General features: G+C 37.1%; 1 protein-coding gene across 3 annotated transcripts in view; it reads right to left on the reverse strand.

The window, feature by feature from the left end:
* LOC149554385 (RING/U-box superfamily protein) overlaps positions 1–17,335 on the reverse strand; it is a 208,109-nt gene that overhangs the window by 11,705 nt on the left and 179,069 nt on the right. The window lies entirely within an intron of this gene.

A 17,335-nucleotide genomic window follows, 5' to 3' on the forward strand; every position in this document is an offset into this window, starting at 1 on the left:
ACCTTTTTGTCATCAAGGACAAAGTGTATATAGGGCTTATTCTCCCTATTTTACATTGCTCTCCCCCATTGAACACATTAAGCTAACAAAAGGTATGGGGTTTAAGGGGCTAACAGCTTCTCAAAGATGCCCTAGTAATGCTTCCTTGTTGTTTTCAATTGAGTCTCCATGACTCCTTTAGGTGAATGAAAGTGAGTGTTTCACTCCTGAGCTCTACTAGTTGCCTATCAATACCTTCTTGCATTTTTGTAGGTGGCTTGGCTATTTGAGATTTTATATCCTTAAGATGTTCACTGACGATCCCTATCAGTGGGGATAAGAGACATTGAAGTTCGATTAGTCGATTTTCTCTTTTATCTTCTTCTTCTCTCGATTGATGTACCAAGTACATGGTATTCTGAATCTTTATTGTGTTTTCAAATAAGCCTCCATGACTCCTTTAGATGAATGAAAGTGTGTGCTTTGCTCTTGAGCTCTGTCAGTTTCCTCTCAATACCTTGTTTTGTTTCTACTGATGGCTTGGCTATTTTAGCTTCTGCATCCTTTAGATATTCATAGGTGATCCCTATAAGTGGAGATAAGCGACATTTAAGTTCCATCAATCGATTTGCTCTTCTCTTCTTCTCCTCTTAGCTAATAACCAAGTAAATGGAATTTTGAATCTTTGTTGCATGCTTTGAGGCTGGTCTTGTTAATAGATTGTAAGTCTAGGCAACTTCATCAAGCTCCTATTGAGCTTTCTCTCTTCTCTACTCCAAATCTCTTGTTATGGAGTGTGATGTGCATGGCTTCTGAAATACAAGGGTTATGTCTTTCAATGTTTTTGACATTTCATCCTTTAGAGATGCTAGTTCCCCTTTCTCGTCTTGAATAAGACTTATTTGCTTTTCTATGTTTGTCATTGAAACTCGTTGTTCCAAGGCTTGTGTTATCTTGTCTACCTTATCATAGAGATGATCTACAAAAACTTTGATCTAGCTTATCAGATCATCTTCCTTATTGTATGTGACTTCTACTGCCAGTGCCTTCACCACTGTGCTCACCATCTCATATGTCTCTTGCTAGATAATTTCATTATCTTGTATTTTTCCACGAAATCAGTATATTTTGATAATTCTTTATTACTGAGCTTACTGAGACGCTTTCCCATCGCATCTACCTTTTCAGAGAGAATTTTCATTTTCTCTGCTTCTTCTACATTTGCATCCTATAATTCTCCCTTATCCTCTAATGTGGATTATAAGATTTGTTCTGGGGATTCATATCTCCCTCTACTCTTCTTCTTCTTGTCTGATTCTCCTAAATCTCACTTTCTTTTGTCTTCCCCTTTCTTTGGCTTCCTTATGCTCCTCTATCCTTTCAACTGTGTCCCAGACGGTCAGGTCTTTATAGGAGTCTTTTCCTTCTAAGACGATGGCGAATCAAGTTGCCTCTATTCTTGCTCAGTTTCTCTTGTCGATTCTTCCTCTTGTGTGGCATGTTCCATTGTGTTTTCAAGGATCTCTATTATAGGCATTTGTTGTTCTTCATCCACAACATCTGTCTCCTTTTATTTGGCCTTCTCTCCTTCCTCCTCGCCTTCATGTACTCCTTTTGAGGCACTAGTCACATCATGACCTTTCTCCTTTTTTGAATCTTTCAAACTTGAGTCCATCATAGTGACATCAATAATTTATGGCTGACTTCCATCTATATGTGGGCTATCTTCATGCTATGCTTCCACCTTTGGTGGTGCTGTTGTAAATTGTTCCTGTTGAACTTCGTGCTTTCCTTGGGTTCCTTATTCAAGTCTTGTGTCATTTGAGTCCTTTGCTTGGCTGGTGCATTGGGCTATCCTATTGACATCTTCTTCAAACCTTGTGGTTCTGCAGTCTTGGCTACTTCTTTCTTCTTTGCCTTCTCCTATGGTGCTTGTTTTAGGTCAAGCTTCTATTTCAAGATAGGTTCCTCTTGACTTTACATTTTCTACCAAAATTTCTTTGCATTAAAAAATGCCTCTCTTTTCAGACTTGTTATTATCAGTGCTAAATTTGTTGGCATATCAAAATTCTTTTTGCATGAGTCGACTAGTTCGACTCTTTAATCATCATATGGGTTAGGTCTTATTTTGGCTAAAGCATCATTTAGCATGTTCTTGCACTCGAGTATACCTTTCGTCTATATTTCTCCAATCATTGTATAAAGCTTACTAGGTACTAGTGCTTTGATCGACACTGGTGTTCTATTGAACACTCTTAGACTTACCAACACATCATTTTTACAAATTTATCCTTGTTTGCCTTGGTGAACTTTGAAAATTTCTTTAATGTATTGTAGTTACCATTTATTTTACTATCATCAAGAATATTCTTAAAAGTAAGTTTCTCACCATCTTTCGATGATTTGAGACTCTCTGTCTATGTTTCCTCTTCAAATTCTTCTTCCTCCGGTGGTGTTGGAGGCTTTTTCTTGTCCTTCTCCAAGGGTTTCATTTTATACGTTTCTACTATTGGAGGTTTGATGGTCGTGGGGATTTTCTTACTTGTGAACTTTAAAAATCTATTCTTTAATGTATTGTAGTTACCATTTATTTAAATATCATCAAGAATATTCTTCAAAATAAGTTTCTCACCATCTTTCAATGATTTGAGACTCTCTGTCTCTGTTTCCTCTTCAAATTCTTCTTCCTCTAGTGGAGTTGCAGGCTTTTTCTTGTCCTTCTCCAAGGGTTTCCTTTTATACGTTTCTACTGTAGGAGGTTTGATGGTTGTGGGGATCTTCTTACTCGTGGCCTCCTCTTCCAACTCTAGCTCTCCTCATCTTCTTGCACTCTTTCTATTTCAGCCGGTTGAATAGTTTGATGTGTGCTCTTTCTTCTTTGGCCTTTTTTCTCCAATAACTACTTCTTGTTGCTACTTAAGCTCTTTCATCTTCTCCTTGGTTGTTTCGAACCTTCATTTTTCTTGATCGATTGGCATTGCTAGTAGCCATTCAATATGATTTCTTGTTGATTCTTCATCAACTTCATAGGGTAGTTCAGTCAACCATTGGGTTCATGGTTGACCCGTTTGTACTATTCACCAACCTATGCTTGCTAAGAAACAAATGTCTCTTTTGTAATCCATAATCAAATTTAGGGATATGCTCCTATGCATCTCTGACTGAAATTTATTGAAATATTTATCAAGTGAGTCATGGGTGCTGCTACCCAGTGTATTGTACATGTTTATGATTTGTGTTATACTGTGGTTCTTTGACTTTCAATGGAATTTCACCAATTTGGAAAATTCAACCTTAAGTAAAAGAATATACTAATCAATATTGCACCATATTTGAATGTGTGTACTATTGTCCCTCTTGATTTTTCACAGATTCTCCATCATCTGGATGTGTAGCCACCCACTTAGGTTAAGTGTGATGTGCTCAGCTATTATTTGGTGCGCTACATACACTATTGCTCCTACTCAAGTGACAAAGCCGGTGAGAAATCACCATTGCTGCAAATTTTACCTTTTCATTTTTTATGTCTTTCAGCAAACACATTATGTCCTCATGATGGCATCCACTAAGTTCTGCCACTTCAATTGGCTTGTATTTCTTTATGGTTAGATTTGCTCCAATTCTGTTGAACCCTAGAACTCTTTCAATCACCTGCTTTGTGATCTTAGAGGGTTTTTCAAGCCATATGTACTTGTCGTGCACCTTGCTGACTACGAATTTAACCCATTCATCCTTGAAGAAATTTGGGACATCAACTGCACGGGATAGGGTTGTGTCTTCCAGATCTTCAAAGCCTAATTTCCATTGATTGTCATGACAGAACTCATATTTTACCTGGATTTCCCTGTCACCTAACTTCGTTACCTTTTCCTTTAGATAGGTGCTCACATCTTCAACAAGTAATATATTGCCAAGGAGTGAGCATAGGGCTCCCGTCGTCTCTCTCATGTGCACTCTTCATGATAGGTTCATAGACTAGTGCATCATTCTCCTTTCCATCTACCAATTCAACATTATGCAGCTCGAAATATTGTTCCTTTGCCATTGTTGAATTGTAATGTTGATCTGACTCCTTTTGCACACTTAGCTTCTCTTGTCTGGTTCTAGGGTTGCTTAACACTTCTCGCTCAAATTCGCACAAAAGCCGCTCTTTTGATAGCTAGGGTTTCACGAATATGAAAGCTCTTGAGATCTTAGGTTTGCAAAGTGATATTCACTAAACGATGTGCCCATTTATAGATTTGGCAAAAAAAGTAACATTGAGGTTCTAATGGTAAACTCATCCCGTACCTACCTCTTGCTTTGTGCAATAAATGCTTTCTAACGAATGTGTCCAACGGTCAAGTTTTTGGGACAATCTATCCAATCTTCATAGGTTAAGCATTTTGCACCGATGACCACATTTCAGTCTTCTATAGGCATCACTCTTTGTGACCTACTAGTTTGAATGCGATGACCGGTGCAAGGCTTACTTTTCTTGCGTAAGCCCTTAAGCTTTTTTTGGCTTAACTTGATGGGGAAGTCTCACCATTCACTAGTGAGCTTACGACCACTCCAAGTATCGCTTTGATATCTTCTTATTTCTTTTTGGTCCATACCTTGGCAAAGTCTTTGCTGACTTGCTCAATATCAATGGCCTTTTTTTTCTTTTATTGCCACTGTGTTGTTGCTTGGGTTTTCGTTTGACCCAACAATTCTTGCCGACGTGACCAATCCTATGACATCTATAGCATGTCATACCTATATTTTTCCATGGTCCAGTTTTGTTCGTATGCCTTGTCCATAGCTTGCAGTGGAATACAGTATGACCACTGTTTCCATAGGTAGAGCAAACCTGTGTTCTACTTTTGATGTACCCAATGTATCTCTTTGTCTTTCGAGATGGCTGATATGATCGAACTTTTGATCTACACTACTTGATTTGTTATAATGGTAACAATAACCTTCTACTCTTTCCTCATTTGCAAGATCCCTGCATTCATGTGCTACCGGTGACAAATATTACAGTAGTCTCAATAGGTATGTTGAGTACCAGGCACTGTTTTCCTGTGCCAACAAACATTTGGTGGTGTCCTATTTCGCCACAACAATAACAAGTAGGCTTGTTGGATGGCATATCTCTTTGGTGTCTTCTTGTCCATTATGGTATTCAAGTCTTTCGTTCTTGAACATTCTCCTTTCTCAATTGTGCTAATTCCTTTGAATCCTAGAACGGTTGTGCTTGCAGTCTTTCTTTGAGACTTGAGTTGCTCCTCCAGCTTCTTGCTGCTTTCATTAGATTTCACCAATCTCTCATTTTTATCTTTTGTGTCTTTTCAATTCATCCATCAGTTGACAAACTCAATCTTCCAACTTCTTGGCTTCTGCATTTAGAACTTCTGATTGCTCAACTTTGTCATGATAGTGCTCTTGTAAGATATTGTTTTCTTGCTTGATATATCGGTGTTCTTCCATCATGGCCATTTCTTCTTTGTTAATTTCCAGCAATTCTTCAACTTGATGTTTTGCTTCCTGAGCTATTCTGAGTTCTTCATAAGCTTGATCTCTTTCAAGGATGGCATTTGCTTTCTCGTTCTGTGTTTTGCTCATTCTTACTGGTACATGTTCTTGTTCCTTTTTCATTGTCCTGATCCTTCTAGTTAACTTTTCATTTTCATCCATGAGTTCTTTGGTTCTCACTGTCTTTGGGTTCGGATTGATCATCATATTGATAGTGGGGAGTGAATCTATATGCTTTGTACTTTAAGGGAGGTGGAGAATAAGACTCATTATCTTTTTCGAGGAAGATTCTTCTATCTGTTCTGGGAGTGCTTTTCTCTCTATGATTTTTTCAGCTATTATGAGCAGAGATGCCTTGCACTTTATCTTTGTGAGGCTACCACGCTCCAAGATAGCATGATCCAGTCACTGCTTCCTCACTGGCACTCGGTGTAAAAAGGCCTTCCAACTCTATTCAATCTAACGGGCTTTCCAGATGTGTCAGATCTCGTTTTGGCTATTTGCACCAGCGGCACTCCTCTGTGAGTGGCCAGAGACAGTACAATGCCTCTACACATCGCCATGTGTATCATTCAGTGATTGATTTCTTTTCGTCCAAGAAAGACTCCTAGCACTTTCTCTGTCTTTGTTCTTTGTTTGTTGTTATTGTTTTGGTTGTATTCATTTATTTTTGGACACCTTTGTGTACTCCTATTGGTGTCAGCCTAACTGTTGTAATCATTCAGTCCCATAGACCTCTTTTTGGTCTTTTGTTGGACATTAATATCACTATCTTATCTTATCTTATCTAAGATTGCTTCCTCTGATTCTTCTCATCCACTTTTCTCTTGTAGCTTCTCTATTATCTCTTAGGTTTCACCTAACTTCTTCATCAGTTTCTTTGTTTTTCCTAGGGATTCCCTCAACTTGTCTTTCAAGTCTTCAACAACATCCAGGGCTTTGTTAAGATGACTCTGAAGTCTAGTGGTTTTCATTTGATCTTCCCTCAAGCTGCCAAGCTTACCAATACCAGGGAGTGTGCTCTAATAACAATTGTTGGTCCTGACCAGTACAGAGAGGGTGGGAGGTGAATCAATATGCACTTTTCAACCACTTACACAACAACCTTCTCTATAAACCTTGTTACTATTCCTTTAATAATCAACACAATAATGAATGCAATATAGTAGAACCATAAAAGATTACACAGAAAAGCATACATCAATAACACAAGTAGTTTTACATGGGAACCGTTAGGGTGAAACCACGGTGGGAGTATTATACCCACTAGTCTTTCTTTGCAAGTAATAGGGTATCTTGTTAAAGGCCTACATTTGTTCCTTCTGAGAACTCATCCTCTTAGGAATGAACATAATCTATTAGGATTACAACAGCATGTTAAGGCTACCTCGTTACAAAATATTGATCCCATTCTGAGAAATACCTTGTTACAGAATTTCAAAGACTTTTTACAAGTCTGCCCTGTTAGAGGCTTAAAATAGTTGCAATGGTAAGAATGAAAACTAATGATTAGATCTAAAGATGTGGCACAACTTGCCTTGTAGATCCACTATGATACTCCATGAAGATTCTCCAATCTCCTTCCTTTGTTTTGGCTTTGTTCAGTGAATGACCTCTGTTCACTACTTTCACGTGCTTGAGCACCAGTCTGCTGTTACTCAGTCTTCTCTATGTTCTTGTCTACCTCCCACATATCTTTGATCATGAAACCCATAACAACAACTTTAAAATGAAGTTTGAGTGTCTTTAAATCCACTTGACCAATCTGGTTGTCGAAACGCTAAAATTATCCCGCTCAAATCATCTATTCAAAATTTGAAATACATAAGCAAGCATAGTCACAAACTACCCGTAACTCCTTATTCGTAGGTGCATATTCATGTAGGTATGTCTGTCTGCCTGTAAGTCTACATCTAGACTCGTGTCCTTGCTTTCTTTTGTCACTTTGATCGCTTTTCTCTGTGACCATGTCAAATCACTATCAAACTCTCTCATATTCTTGTCACACCAGTGGTGACTCAGCTGCGTCCATCTAACATCTACACCTGTCTGCCTATCAAAGGCTTGGCTGCATTTTTTCTTCTATTGTGACCAGTGCACTACCTTGCAATGCTTTAGTCTTCTTGTTAACCAGTTGCCAAGCAATGACAACACTGCGATACTTACTCAATGCTGAAGTCCTTGTGATGCTACAACGTAGTCATTGTCATTTTGCCGGTCAAACATATCGTTGTGATTACTTAATTCCAACACTTATGTGATATCTACCATAGTGGACTTGGAAGATTACCTTTATGACATATCCTCAGATAACACCAAATGCACTATGCACCATAAAGGATTTTAAGATATCTACTATAATATCCTTAGATACCACCACATGTGTTATCATCAATACTGGATCTTGGATATCAACAATTATGGCATGTCCTTGGGTACCAATACATGTGTTACCCACCATAATGGAATTTAGAAAATTACCTTTATGGCATGTCCTCGGATACCATCACATGTGCTATTTACTATAAAGGATTTTAAGATATCTAGCATTATGTCCTTGGATACCACCACAAGCGCTATCCTCCATACTAGATTTAGGATGTCTACGATTATAGCATGTCCTAGGTACCACCAAATGCACTACCCACCATAATGGATTTTAGAAAATTACCTTTATGGCATGTCCTCGAATAACACCACATGTACTATCCACCATTAAGGATTTTAAGATATCTACCATTATGTCCTTGGATATCACCACATGCGCTATCCTTCATAATGGATTTATGATATCTACCATTATGGTGTGTCCTTGGGTACCACCTCATGCACTACCCACCACAATGGATTTTAAAATATTATTGTGTAATGAATATCCATTACTTTATGGGATATCAACCATCATTATGAGATCATCACTTCACAATGAAGGTAGTAGTGTAGAAGTGTCTTATCATTGGGAGCTAATCACCTCACAAAGATATTCATATCACGAGTGCAAGGAAATTCTCCACAAATTCTTTCATGTGATGTGGTCATGATGTCACACACATGACATCCACCATGAACCATATCAGAGAGTGGATCCACCAAAGCTACCGTAAGAAGGTACAAGTGATATCACCTAGAGCTTCTCCCTCATAGAGAGGAACTCATTAACGAGGGATTGCACCTCAAACTTCCTCAAAGAGAATCATTAAGAAGATATCAACCTTTTGACGTCCTTGTCCAAGGTTACTTCTGATAAACTATCAAACTCCCTTTGAATGGAAGACTCCCTCTCAACAAGGGCAGCATTCTCACTGCTTGACTATCATAACAAAATAGAGCTGATTCCAAAGTTGGCCAGGCAAGGAGCTAGATGAACTACATTGTCAAACAAGCTTGTGATATTAAACACAAGGATTTGACACTCTCCCTCTATTGCTCAAGATCCCACTAATTGTCCTATCCCCCTCTCGAAAGAAATTTATCACAATATAAATCATCTTGACATGGTCTACTCCCTCTAAGCCAATATGACCATAATCTACTAACTTATTGAAAACCAAAATATCATCTTAATGCACAATAATCCCATAAATTCCTCCAATACCTCATTCATGAGCTGCATAAAGGTGCTCGGTGCATTGGTTAGCCCAAAGGGCATGACTAACCGATCATATAGACCTTGATTTTGAATGTAGTCTTCCATTTATCATAACTTAGCTTAATTAGACCATGTTGTCTATTATATCTTTTAGTATTTGTAGATTCCAGTGATCCTGTTATGAATCTTTCACAAGATAGCCACCATGACTCTTCAATCAAACTCTTATCTTCTTATGTCTCTGAGTGATCCCAATCAGTCATATCTCATTAACTCATCACCTCCTAATGTATCAATGACTCATGTTTTATGGTTCTTGTACACAGAGTGGATAGCACTCATGCACCAAATATTGCCCCGACCCATTGCTAATCACTCCGAAGGTCTTATGTCCAGAATTTTCATATAGTCTTGCAATCAGATAGAAAAGATAGGACCTCATGTAAAATTGCTTTTGAATTTGTATTGTCCTTAGTTGCAACTCTAAATTTTCACTTCTAATTCTAGCGCAATCAAATTTTCTCTTTCCATTTTCAATTTCATCAATAAAAGAGTACATCTAGTTCTCGAATTTCATACCTTGAGCAACACCCATGATTCAGCTAAGAAGCACAATAAGGTCGTCGTATTTCGATTTGAAATCCAACTTGGTGAGCTTTGATGACTTGGTAACTCCCTTCTTGCCTTTGTGTAACCAGTTTTGCTTTAAATGAATGAAGTAGGCCTCCTGATTATCCTAAAAGAACTTGGTTGTTTGATCCATCATTACCACTGTCATGCTTTTATGCTGGGGAATATTGAATACTTCTTCAACCACTTGTCCATTGATGTTAGTCAACACTCTCTTCCCTTCATCAAAAATGATGGACTTGGTCACAATATCAAAGCGGGATACACTCCATTACCAATTCCGGAGAAGGCAAGGTAGGAGGGAAAGCCACCACGTGTACAATTTCGCTCTTATAGATCTTCGTCATTGGGGATTTTGCTTCCTTCAATCTATCCTTCAACTGTACCACATTCACAATGTTGATATTGGTGTCACTTATTCACTTCACTTTCGAGAAAAAGGTGGTCTTAGGCATCATGTCTTCCTTATCTTTTTTGGTATTTGTACCCTTTGGATTCTTGCTTGTACTAACATCCACCATCCTAAACACTTATTTATGCCTCTTCATTCTAAATGATATGGACTACACTTATCAATCTCCAAACTTCTTTCTATCAATGGAATCTAGCTTATTTCTACCTCTCCAAATCCTATCTCTACACTTATCAATCTCCAAACTTTTATCCTAGGGCTGGGACTACCACTTTTTTTTGCCTCTTTGTTACTCTAGGATGGACCACTTATATCTCCCAACTTAAATCCTAGGGTGGTCTAGCTTATTTCTACCTCTCCAAGTGTCCTATCATGAAATCTACACTTATATCTCCCAACTTCAGCCTATCAATGGAAATGATGAAGTGGTGGATGAAAAGTGCAAAAAGAAGATAAGGGAAATGAACCAAGCAAGAACAAGGAATAAAATCCGCCTTTAAAACCAATCTTCACCTCAAGATAAATAAAAATCTTACCTTAAATCTGCCTTCTACCAACAATAGGGCCCCTTCAAATTCAAATCTGATCTCAAAAACTTCAGTCCTCCAAAATATGATGCCCTAGCAAATGAATTATTTGCAAACATCTGCTCCTTTCACTAAATTTCGACCACCTTGCCAAAATCGCCCAACTCGAAGGAAAATTGCGGCCCTAGTGCAAAAAATTCTGTTCCAAATCAGAATTTCGACTTACTAACTTCGCCCACAATTGCAAAATATCAGATCTCAAATCACCTTGCCTCTCCACCAAACAAAATCGCTATAGCTGGAGAAAAAAATCGCTGCCCTAGGAGGAAAATCAGACCTCCAAAATCACTAAATTCTTGTAAAAATCAGATCTTCACCTCCAAATTCGCCTTATGGAAAAAATCACCCATGATTTTAGGAAGAAATCGCTGCCTTAGGAGGAAAATCAAACCCTCAAAAATCGTAGCCAAGGAGAAACTCGCCCAGCTGGAGGAAAAAATCGCTCAACCAAGCAAGAGGGGTGGAAATGAATGAGAAAATAAGAGAGGGGAAGCCCCTTCTTAAATCCTCCTATTGACCTCTAGAGTGGGCCAACTTGCCTAGAGGGAAACAAAAACTTAAGTTAAACCCCCAAAGATGGCCCAGTTTTAAAGAAAACACTAAAATAATTAAGCCTCAGTGAAATTGACCCTTTCAATTGCCAATCTGACCCGGAATTGCAAAATAGAAATAAGGTAAGTCTAGGAGGTGTCAAAATTTTCATTTAACAACAATTTGGCAATTAAAATATCATTAAAATCGAATCTAGCAAACCAAAATCAATTTTCAATTCCAAATTACCAATTCCTTTAACATTTATAAAATCTTCTAAGCAAAATTTCAACCAAATTAATGAGATTTTGCAATTTAATCCAATTTCAATTTTGCAATACACATTCAATTTTTTAACAAAATAAATCCTTTTCTTGGCAATCGAAATTCAAACTCTAAATTCAATTTCACTATCAAAATTTCTTTTCACTGAAAAATTTTCAAGATTTTCCATAACGACTAAGTCCACAAATTCATTTTGAAAATGCTCAAGCTTATACAATTATATCAAATTTTCAAAAATCCATCTAAGTCCAAAATTTGCAAATTTGTCCTACCAAATATTATTTTAACCATCGAAAAAAATTGTTGAATTTTGCTTGGCCTAAGAAAAAAATACATGCTCCAGAAAAACAAGTTTCACACGGGTTAAAACAAATCAAATCCCCTCCTAGCCCGAAGGCATCCAAGGTGTAAAATCACCAATTCAAAAACCTCTGGACAGCTCCAAATTTTGCTAAGTCAACCGAAAAATTTCCAAAATCCACAAAAATTCCCAACGCTTGCCCGAAAAAGGGGTTCCCAAAAAATTTTAGGGTGATGGTGTGAAAACCTCACAACAATATGTCCCATATCCAACAACTCCTTAACATCTTTTTCTATTTCATCTCTAAAAGCCTTAGGATGTCTATATGAAGTAGTGAAAATTGGCTTAGCCCCTTCTTCTAGTTCAATAGTATGTTCAAACCTTCTATTAGGAGGTACTCGAGGAGGTATATGACTAAAAACCAAACTATGTGAATCTAAAATCTGCAATAAATCATCTTGATAATGTTCAGATTCAAAACATGTTACCTTAATGGAGATAAAACATTGCGTTGACCAGGTAGCATCACCATGACGAAAAATAGCCTACATCCTGTTAGCAGAGACAATCCTAGGTCCAACATTTGACATGCCCCTAAGAATTACCTTTTTCGCATCAACCCTAAAAGAAAACTCCATGCACTTGAAACTCTACAAATACTTATCCAAAGTCTCCATCCATTGAATTCCCAAAATAACATTAGTATTAGCCAAATCAACCACATAAAAATCATCTGTTGCTGTATAATTATCAAGAGCAATACTTAATTAAGGAACCTTGTGTGCTTACTAAATTAGTACCACCTGCTACTCGAACATCAAATCCTTAATGTTTCTTTGTATGTAAGCCACATTTTTTAACAAAAATCAATGAAATTATGTGTAGCTCCACTATGTAGCATAATAATTACCCGTTGTCCCTATAAAACCCCTCTTAGTCTAAAAATCTTGTAATGCGGAGTCCCTGCATAGATGCTATTTCACCTTTCCCGCCTTTATGTTCCTGAACTTGTTCTGCAACTTTATAACTTTGTTCTTGGTTTGGATCTATATTTTTCTCATCTTCACTATCTAATACTACCTCAATGTAATGAATTTTCCCTTTTCCCAAATATCCATGACCCGATGCACATGCCTCTTTACAACTGAAACATGGCTTTTTCCTTCTAAGTTCATCATGCTCCTCTTCATCCAACTTGATTCTAGGAGACATGTCTTTGCTGAAAGGTTTTTTGTTGTTATCTGGTTTTGGTAGTGGTCCTTTAAAGGTTTTCCCTTTCGAAGAAGGTTCCAATTTCCTTTCTTTTTTAATGGTTTTCTATGAGGAAGCAGGATTTAGGGATTCGACCCAACCTTTGAAAGCATCAGATAACCCGTCTATAAATATAACAATATCCTGTCTCTTAGTAATCTCGGTTACTAGTAATAGTAACTTCTCAAATTCATAAATGTATTGTTCCACTATCCCTGTTTGTTTAAGTTGAGATAAATCTTTAAGATGAAGTTCAGGGACCTTAGAATGAAACCTGTATATGAGTCTCTTGGTGAAAGTAGCATATGTACTAATCTGGTTATGAACCAAGGTTATTTTCCCATGGTGCCACCATTCGTGTGCCACCCCTTCTAAATGCAAAGCTACATATTTGATTGCTTCATCTTCCATCATAGGATTTAATTGAAAGTAAGTGTCAAGTCTTTCTACCCAAGCTTTGGCAATTGCTTTTCCTAATCCATCAAAATAAAGGATAGACATCTTACCAATTTTTCTCTGTAATTCATTGTTGTAACCCTGTTGTCCTTTAGGCCTATGTTTCATCTTGACATCGAAGTATTCTCTGAAAGTCTTCGATTATCTAAATTCGTCCCTTGACTATAACCAATCCTAGTATATTTCTTCTTGCAATTCTATAATAAAGGGTTCTCTTTCAGGCTGTGGTTTCCTAGGGGTGAAGGTAGGCATAGAAGGACTTGAGGTTGTAGAACCCTCAGGTTGGTTATTTACTGAATGATCCTCTCGACCACCATTTCTCCTTGCATTATTTTGATTTTGATTAAGATTGTGGGCTATAAACTGAGTCATCAAATTATCATACGATTAACATTGTTCTACATATCATGTTGACTCCTAAGAAATACTGCTATAAGATCCCTAGTGTCATCTGCTTCCTCCATGTTATTATTTTGTTCAAAAATTATTTCTTTGTTTGATTTTGTATGACTATCTTCGATATCAACCTGTATGGACGAACTAGTGACTCTATTGGAATGTCATTATCCTTAATTTATCTGACTTGGGTATTACGAATATTAAAGAGCCCTTGTTGCATATGTCTGATCTATGATAATTTCCAACTGGCTGGCTGGCAGAATGGCTCCGATACCAGTGTAAAATTCCAGGTTTATACAATCTAATTCTGAATGTAAATTCTTGAATTTATCCCAACAGTTACAAAATTTGAACACAGATTTGATTCAATTGTAAACAATTTATGAACACAATATATGCTGAATTTATTATACACAGAATACTAGTAATTAATTATTATAAATAAATGTGCACTTGGGATACGTCTAGATAACTTCTTTAATCCTAACTTTAATTACAACCGTTTGGTTTCTTGTCAGATCTGCAACCAATGTTCAGAATTATTATAAAATGAAAGCAATAATTCAAGGAATTGCTCCACGATGGCACAACACTTGTTTTGCCTTCACACGAATGAGTTCTAATCCTGAGACTCTTATAGTGGCTCAATGCTTTCTTTGTCTTCACACGACTAGACTCTAACGTGTCTATGATTTCCTCCTTTACTGGATTTAAACGTCAACACTGCTGGAAGTATTATGAAGGCCTGTTGTCTTTTCTGCTGCTAACTATAATCAATATCATTCATACTCTGTCGTCGTACACAAACAAAAATCGAACCTTTGTCTTTTCCAATAACATGTCCATACAATATTTTGTCAGCGTTTATGTTTTCAATCCACGGTCTCGAGCCTCCTTTGATAATTGCCTTCCAATCATATGCTCAGTCAAATAAAATAATTTGAGTTCCAGATAATTTCATAGCCACCCACCAAAGGTTATACCAATCTCCAGTAGTTCTACCCAATGGAAAGATTTATGCTGCGTTAGTCCTGACATGGCTCTTCAGGGAAAATATTTAATGTTATTTATGTGATGTGATTCCTTCTACGCCGACAATCTTGTCCCTTGCCTGACTAGGGTTGCCACATTCCAGTAGACTTGTCTTATTGTGCCCATGTTATGAACCCCTCTACATCCGCAGTGATTGGATTTGATTCTTGAATTTGGTGTCGTTTACAAACACAGGCAGCTGCTATTGTGAATGAGACAATCACTTCTAGACCACATAATGACAAACAAGTCTACATTTTATTCTCCCGGCTATCTCCAATAGGCCAGTCACCAAGAACTGACAAAAGGACAATGCTCCTCCTTCGTTATGTAATAAATTACTTGATAAAATGATTATTTCCCCTTGTCTCTTCATCAAAGCAAACACTAATTCAAAGGTTCCAATTCTTCCTGTGCACAACTTATTTTTAATTAAGAAACTTATTTTTAATTAATACTTTTATCAACTATTAATATTTTATTTTCACTAAGTCTTTATTTAATATGAGCTTATAGAAGAAAATATTAAATAATTACTACTTTATTATAGATATTTATATTGTGTTTAAAAAGACAAACCTAGAGAATATGGAGGAACATTACAAATACTTAGGTATACTGCTAAAAGGCAACAAGAATTAGTAAATTATGGGGTCCGGTTGATCATAAGTTAGATAAGATGGAAAGCTAGAAGATTAAGTGGTTCACTAATGCTGGTAGGACCACAATGATTAAAGCAATTTTAATACCAATTCCTTCTTATTAGATGTTTTGTATCCCACTCTCACAAGTGGTCTTAAATAATATAAATAGTAAACTTTGGAAAAAAAATTGCAAAGTTTTTCAAAAATCAAGAATTTGGCACCAATAAAATGAGACAATATATGTAAACCAAAAAAGGAAGGGAGATTGGCTATTAAAAATTTGCACTAGCAGAATAAGGTGTTGGGTGCCAAACTAGTGTAGCACATGTTCTATGAGCCAGATAGAAAGTGGGCTAAAATTCTTTTCCATAAATACCTTAATAGCACAAATCCTCTTCAGCTATTCAAAGTTAGAAATCCTCTAAGGGGATCAAGAATCTATGATTTCATGTTGGACCTCTAATTTCAGATATGCTAACTTGGGATATTGGGGATGGGCAAAAAGCATTGTTCTGGCAAGATTCTTGAGATAGATTACCATCAATAGATAGTCACAAACTATCACCAAGAATCAAGGAAGTTTTTATAAGCTCTCGGGGGGAATATGTTAATGACTACATATCCTCTAAAATTAACAATATTGAGAATGGTTGGCGATGGAAGTCCTTAGAAGAATCTGCCCTTTCAAAATCAGAAAAGAGGGAAATGCATGAGGTTTTAGAGTCTAGATACATTGATTTTGAGAAAAGACAAGATAGATTGATTTGGGGTGGGTCAAAATCTGGCATATATAGTGTAAAGAGTGGTTATGAAGTTCTCAATAACTCTCAAGAATGGAAAAAGGTGAATCTCCCCCCAATCTATGTTGGGATTCAGCTTGTCTACCCAAAGCCAAGATGATTTTATGGGTTGCCCTCCAAAAAAGAATTCTTATGGCTAAATGGTTTTAAAAGATAGATTTTGGAGGGCCCTCATGATGTCCTTTATGTGTGCATATGGAGAAACTGTGAATCAAAATCTGGTGTATATAGTGTAAAGAGTGGTTATTAAGTTCTCAATAACTCTCAAGAATGGAAAAAGGTGAATCTCCCCCCAATCTATGTTGGGATTCAGCTTGTCTACCCAAAGCCAAGATGTTTTTATGGGCCGCCCTCCGAAAAAGAATTCTTATGGCTGAATGGTTTAAAAAGATAGATTTTGGAGGGCCCTCATGATGTCCTTTATGTGTGCATATGGAGAAACTGTGAATCAAAATCTGGCGTACATAGTGTAAAGATTGGTTATGAAATTCTCAATAACTCTCAAGAATGGCAAAAGGTGAATCTCCCCCCAATCTATGTTGGGATTCAGCTTGTCTATCCAAAGACAAGATGTTTTTATAAGCTGCCCTCAGAAAAAGAATTTTTATGGCTGAATGGTTTAAAAAGATAGATTTCAAGGGGCCCTCATGATGTCCTTTATGTGTGCGTCATGAAGAAACTGTGAATCACATTCTCTTTACTTGCCCCTTCACAACAAGATGTTGGAAATGGATATGCAATAAACTTAACTAGCATTCATCCTTTTCTAATGACCTTCTCGATCATCTTAAAGCTTGGCCAAAAGGATCAGAAAATCTTTATAAAATCCTCTAGTCTCCTTAATAGTAGTAAGGGAATTGTGGAAGAAGCAAAACTGAAGAATTTTCCCAAACAAAAAGACGGGCACTCCGGCTCTAACAAATAAAATGGAAGCCAGTAG

Source organism: Cupressus sempervirens, chromosome 5, assembly GCF_028749045.1.
Source record: "Cupressus sempervirens isolate cs-2001-9-10 chromosome 5, ASM2874904v1, whole genome shotgun sequence".
In the NCBI taxonomy this organism is placed as follows: domain Eukaryota; kingdom Viridiplantae; phylum Streptophyta; class Pinopsida; order Cupressales; family Cupressaceae; genus Cupressus; species Cupressus sempervirens.